The following is a 7,004-nucleotide window of genomic DNA, read 5'->3' on the forward strand; positions in this document are numbered from 1 at the left end:
GCCGCTGATTTTCAGCAGCATTTCGGCGGCAACGCCTCTTGACATTGCTGGTCCTCAGTGGTTCAGCGTCCAGCACCCACCACCCGGAAAAGGTTGGGGACCACTGCTCTAGGTGATGGAGTGATGGATGGTGGATAGTCAGTGTCACCAGCTGTCCCTCACCCTCTTCCTCACTCCCCAAGCCCAAGGCAGGCTTGAGGGGGTGGTGACCTGAGGAGTTACCCTACCCAGCCAGCAGGCAGGGTGATGACACAGGGCGATCGACTGGCTGTGAAAACAAGTGTCTGTCTTATTGCCAAGGGACAGAGAAACTCAGCCAGCAGCAGGGGGCCAGAACCCTGCCCTAGTGCAGGGGTGACAGCGCCTCCCAGCTCCTGACATCCCAGCACTTTACACGCCTGCATGAAGCCTCACAACCCCTTGGGCTGTGGGAACTGGGACCCCAACCCTACTGATGGGAAACAGGCCTGGGGAGGGGAAGCTACTGGCTCAGGGTCACCCCACGTGTCAGAGCCAGGGATGGGACCCAGCAGTCCTTATTTCCAGGACCCTTCACTAACCACTGCTGCACACTGCCTCCCACAGCTGGCATTTACAACCAGGCCCTCCGGTTCCCCTGCCTTTGAGAGGGAGGGTGCTCTGCTGTAGTGACTGGACCAGGGCATTGCAGGACTCCTCGGTTCCATTGCTGGTTTTCCTACTGACCTGTGGGATTTTGGGCAAATTGCTCGCCCTCTCTATGGCTCAGTGGGACTCACATCCCTGGATGGGCTTTAAAGAAAACAATGGTTAAAATTTGGCCCCGGCCATTTCTTCTTTTCGCCAACTAGACATTTTAGCAAAGTTTAGAATTCCTTGGCCCTCAACACCTTGAAACACACCTTTCTCCTTCTCAGAGGGCTTTAACGCCCCTTATCTTACCCAGGCTCACCACTGCCCGGAGCAGGGCCGGCTCCAGGCACCAGCTTAACAAGCAGGTGCTTGGGGCGGCCAAGGGAGAGGGGCGGCACCTGCGGCAATTCGGGGGCGGCAGGTCCCTCACTCCCTCTAGAAGCAAAGGACCTGCCGCTGAACAGCCGCCGCCCCGTGTTTTTTTTTTTTTTTTCCCAATTGCGGCCGCCGATCGCGGCTTTTTTTTTTTTTTTTTTGCTTGGGGCAGCAGAAATGCTGGGGCCGGCCCTGGCCCGGAGTTTGAGAATTGTCCCCGTTCCCATTGGACAAACGGGATCCTGAGGTACAGAGAAGGGAGGTGACCTACCCAAGGTCCCACACACAAGGCAGTGGCAGAACCAGAAAGAGAAGCCACCAGTCCCAACTCCTGTTCTAACTAACAGACAACAAACCCCCCACGGCAGGGAGAGAGCCCAGGAATCCACATGGCGGGGAAGTGTTCATGGAAACTGTTTTCTGTCAGAAAATCCAATAGAGACTAAACCGGTTTGTTTCCTGAAATCACAAGTTGGATGAAAATTCTTTGCAAAACTGTTTTGTTGCAAAACAAAAGCCTCTCCTTATAGAGGGCTCTGGCCAGGGCAACGGGGGACCACACCGGCTCACTACTTCCTTCCAATTGTTGACGGGGAATTAGCCTGGGCACGGGGTCTCTCACAGCTGCAGCAGTAGAGGTAAACTCAGTCAGTTACTCGTGCCCGGCCCGTGCTCGACAGGCAATAGTGAGTCAAGGGCTCAGGTCCTTAGGCAGGAGCCTAGGTTATACCAGGGATCGGCAACCTTTGGCATGCGGCCCACCTTGGTAAGCACCCTGGTAGGCCAGACCGGTTTGTTTACCTGCCATGTCCGCAGGTTCAGCCAATGGGGGCTGCGGGAAGCAGGGAGCCGCGATCGGCTGAACATGTGGACACGGCAGGTAAACAAACCGGCCCGGCCCGCCAGGGTGCTTACCCTGGTGGGCCGCGTGCCAAAGGTTGCCGATCCCTGCTCAAGCCCTGGGTCAGGGCGGGGCAGCAGAGAGTCAATGGCTCAGGCCCGCAGGCAGGGGCTGAGCAAAGGCAGGTAAACAACAAGCCCAGGCTCTTGGCTCAGAGGGGCCTGGGAGAGGGGAGACTGACACCCACAAATTGGGTGGCAGGGGAGACGCAGGCCCACCCACTCCACTGCGTCCCAGCCCGGGGCCCTAGCAGTGGCAGAAAGCTCGCTGCTGTCAGTGGGGATCCTGGTCGCAACACACTGACACGGGCTCTGGCAGTGCTGCAGCCAGACTAGGGTCGGCTGCCCCGGGCTGCTTCCGAACTCCCTCACTGGAGGTACCTGGATCCGGACGGTGTCCTCCGGGGGTCAAGCACCATGGGGTCCTCTGGGTAATTGGCAAGGGGCAGTCTGTGCAGCTCCTCCGAGCTCTGGTCGGTGTCAGCAGGTCAGGTCAGTCCTCGGGTCCATCGAAAGTCGCCGGTGTCTCCCAAGCGGGAGCTAGGCCAGAGGCATCTGGCCTCTCAAGTGAGCTCTGGGGTCAGGCTTTTATACTTCCTGTCTTGCGTCTTGACCTCTGGGGGGCGGGCACAGGACTCGCTGGCTCCGCCCACTCTGGTGGGAAGGTCTTGTCGCTCTCCTAATTGCCTTCTATGATGAGATAGAACCAGATGGATGAGGCTCTGTGGATGAGGGGAAAGCAGTGGATGTGTTATTCCTTGACTTTAGCAAAGCTTTTGAGACAGTCTCCCACAGTATTCTTGCCGCCAAGTTAAAGAAGTATGGGCTGGATGAATGGACAGTAAGGTGGATAGAAAGCTGGCTAGATTGTCGGGCTCAACGGGTAGTGATCAATGGCTCCATGTCTAGTTGGCAGCCGATTTCAAGTGGTCGGTCCTGGGGCTGGTTTTGTTTAATATCTTTATTAATGATCTGGAGAATGGTGTGGACTGCACTCTCAGGAAGTTTGCAGATGACACTAAACTGGGAGGTGTGGTAGACACACTAGAGAGTAGGGATCGGATACAGAGGGACCTAGACAAATTAGAGGATTGGGCCAAAAAAAAACCTGATGAGGTTCAACAAGGACAAGTGCAGAGTCCTGCACTTAGGACGGAAGAATCCTATGCACTGCTACAGACTAGGGACCGAATGGCTAGGTAGCAGTTCTGCAGAAAAGGACCTAGGGGTTACAGTGGACGAGAAGCTGGATATGAGTCTACAGTGTGCTCTTGTTGCCAAGAAGGCTAACGGCATTTTGGACTGTATAAGTAGGGGCATTGCCAGCAGATCGAGGAACGTGATCATTCCCCTTTATTCAACATTGGTGAGGCCTCATCTGGAATACTGTGTCCAGTTTTGGTCCCCACACTACAAGAAGGATGTGGAAAAATTGGAAAGAGTCCAGCAGAGGGCAACAAAAATGATTAGGGGGCTGGAGCACATGACTTATTAGGAGAGGCTGAAGGAACTGGGATTGTTTAGTCTGCAGAAGAGAAGAATGAGGGGGGATTTCATAGCTTCTTTCAACTACCTGAAGGGGGGTTCCAAAGAGGATGGAGCTCGGCTGTTCTCAGTGGTGGCAGATGACAGAACAAGGAGCAATGGTCTCAAGTTGCAGTGGGGGAGGTCTAGGTTGGATATTAGGAAACACTATTTCACTAGGAGGGTGGTGAAGCACTGGAATGCGTTACCTAGGGAAGTGGTGGAATCTCCTTTCTTGGAGGATTTTAAGGCCCGGCTTGACAAAGCCCTGGCTGGGATGATTTAGTTGGGAATTGATCCTGCTTTGAGTAGGGGGTTGGACTAGATGACCTCCTGAGGTCCCTTCCAACCCTGATATTCTATGATACCTCATATTCTGCACTCTCCAATGAATCCCCATCCTCCACCCACTGTGAAGTAGGGAGGAGAGGATTGTTACTCCTACTTGACAGAGGGAGAAACCAAGGCTGAGTAAGGAGAATTGACTTGTCTTAGGTCATACAGCCAGTCAGTGGCAGAGTTGGGAATAGGACCCAGGAGTCCTGACTTTCAAACTAACCATCACATCTCGAATTTCATACATTGAATGATGAGAAGAAAATGCTCTCAAATGAGCTATAGACCATCAACAGTTCATAGTAATTATTCAGCAAGTATTTTAGGCAAACAGGAATGGTAGAGAGAATCATCAACTGCTCAGAGACAATGAACGGAGAGAAGAATGAAAATTAGTCAAACATGTCGTTGGTTATCACTTATTTGCTTGGTCTAAAAAAAGAACAACAAGGACCTGTCTCCTCCCTGTCAATAGCCCCCTGCTCAGCCAATCAGAATTGAGACTTTAAGGGTCAGGAAGCTGAGGGTTCTTATCAAATAGCTCAAAGAATGTCCCAGATCATCTGAGGGGATCACTCTCAGAGCACTATTCCAGCCCCACCTCTCTGTGAGAGCCTCCCACAATGAGAGTTGGAGAGCACCCCCCACCCACACACACATACACAGCTCCTAGTGGTGGGTGGGGAGCAGGGGAAAAGAACAAAAGAAACAGGAAAAGAAGAGAAAGGAGAGAGGGACAGAGGAAAAGGGAAAACTAAAAGGAGAAACCCCAATGTCCCCAGTGATTCTAAGGGACAAAGTCCTAGGTGGGGAATAAAATTCTGCCACCTCAGTCTAGTGTTTTCCATGCCTAGAATTCAGCTGGCTCCAGACAGCTCACACTAAACAGGTTCCAAACCTCTCGGAGGCTCTTACCATCTAAACAGGGATGTCTGTTTTCTAGTATAATCAGTAAAAGGAAAGGAGAAAACGCCAAAGAGGGTCCTCCTCGCGCTCACATACGTGAAAGTGAATTCTCTCTCAGGCCTCAAGGAGAGACCTCAAGAAGGAGACTTGCTGCAGCAAAGCCACAGGGATCTCTGAGGTTGCCCCCGTCCTGCACGGCTGATGGCAGGATCTCATGTGAGGTCACCACCTCCCTAACACCTTTGCCCAATAGCCTGAGGTCCTGCAAAAGGCCTTTGTGATGTCACTGCCACACCCACCCCTCCCCTGCAGAGCTGATGTCCTGCCCCTGGCCAGCCCCTTTGGATGTTTGAGCTGCTTCCCCTGGATCAACCCACTCAATGACTGTTCATTCTGGGGATCAAGCAGGCTACACAGTAAAACATCAGAAGCTGTTCCCCAGGCCACACTCAGTTTTTCATAAATTAGACAACCTTATTGCCAGAAGGGACCATTAGAGCATCTAGTCTGACCCCTACATATCCTAGGCCTCCTGTATGTCAGAATAGCTGTTTTATTGACTAAAACCTCTTCCAGAAAGGCATTTAGTCTTAATTAGAAGACATCAAGAGATGGTGGCTCATCAGTTCTCTCGGTAGTTTGTTCCAATGATGAATCACCCATTTACAAATCTGGATCTTATTCTAATGAGAATTTTTCTGATTTATGCTTCCAGCCATGGGGTCTTGTTATGCCTTTCTCTGCTAGATAAAAGAGCCCTTTCCTACTCAGCATTTTCTCTCCATGAAGTCAAGCAACTCGCCTCTCAATCTTCTTTTGTATAAACTAACCAGATTGAGCTTTTTCAATGTCTCACTATAAGGCAGCATCTCCATCACTCAAAGATGAATCTTTTCTGTATCCTCTCCAGTTTAACATAATTTTCAAAATGTGGACACAAGAATTGGATTCAATATTCCAGTATCAATCTCACCAATTCTGGGTCACCTCCCTTTCCATTCTCACTATTCTATCCATCCAAGGTTGGCTTTAACTTTTTATCTCATCTTCACACTGACAGCTCCTATTGAGTGGCTTGTCCACTATGGCCCCTAAATCCTTTTGAAAGTCACTGCTTTCCAGGGAAGACTCCCCCATTCTGTAGGTGCGGTCTGACTCCTTTCTTCCCAGATGTATGGGTTTGCATATGGCTTTATTTACATCTAATTATTCAGTAAAAACAATGAGGAATCTGGTGGCACCTTAAAAACTAACAGATTTATTTGGGCATAAAGCAGCAAGAGTAATCAAATATTTATTTCCTTGGTCTTAAAAAAGAACAAAAGGACCTGAATCTCCTCCCTGTCAATAGCTCTGTGCTTGCCCAATCAGCACTGAGACTCAGAGGCGGGAGGCTGAGGGTTCTCACCATATGTCCCAAAAGATGGCCCAGGTCACCACCAGAGGGGATAAACCTCTCCAAGACTCTTACCTTCTAAACAGGGACATCTGTTTTTAATGAAATCAGTAAAAGGAAAGGAGAAAACTCCAAAGAGGGTCCTCCTCAGGCTCACGCTCATGTATGTGAAAGTGAATTCTCTCTCTCTCCTCAGGGAGAGACCTTGAGAAGGAGACTTGCTGAGGCAAAGCCCCAGGAGTCTCCGAGGTTGCCCCCGGTCCTGCACCCCTGTCCTGCCAGTCTGACGTCAGCTCTCTCTGTGAGGTCACCACCCCCCCACCACCACCTTTGCCCAATAGGCTGCGGTCCTGCCAAAGGCCCTTGTGATGTCACTGCCACACCCACCTCTCCCCTGCAGGGCTGATGTCCTGCCACTGGCTAGCCCCTTTGGATGCTTGAGCTACTCCCTGTGGATCAGCCCACTCAATGAGTGTTCATTCTAGGAAGCAAGCCGGCTACACAGTAAAACATCAGAAGCTGCTCCCCAGGCCACACTCAGTTTTTCATAAATTAGTAGACTTTATGGCCAGAAAGGATAATTACAGCATCTAACCTGACCCCCTGGTATGGCACAGTAGCTACTTTTTAACCAAACACATTCCAGAAAGGCATCTAGTCTTCATTAGAAGACATCAAGAGATGGAGAATCCACCACTTCCCTTGGTAGTTTGTTTCTTTGGTGACTCATCCTCACTGTTGAATATTTGTGCCTTATTTCTAATATAAATTGGTCTCTTTTCAGCTTCCAGCCATTGGGTCTTATTATGCTTTTCTCTGATAGATTAAAGAGCCCTTTAATACCTGATATTTTCTCTCGATTAAGGCACGTCAGCACTTCAATGAAGTGTGGCAAATTGCCGGCACTACTATGATGGGTCTCGCGCTTTCTCTTCTTTGGGGGGGGGGGGGGGGG

Source organism: Trachemys scripta, chromosome 13 (genome assembly GCF_013100865.1).
Source record: "Trachemys scripta elegans isolate TJP31775 chromosome 13, CAS_Tse_1.0, whole genome shotgun sequence".
Taxonomy (NCBI): domain Eukaryota; kingdom Metazoa; phylum Chordata; order Testudines; family Emydidae; genus Trachemys; species Trachemys scripta.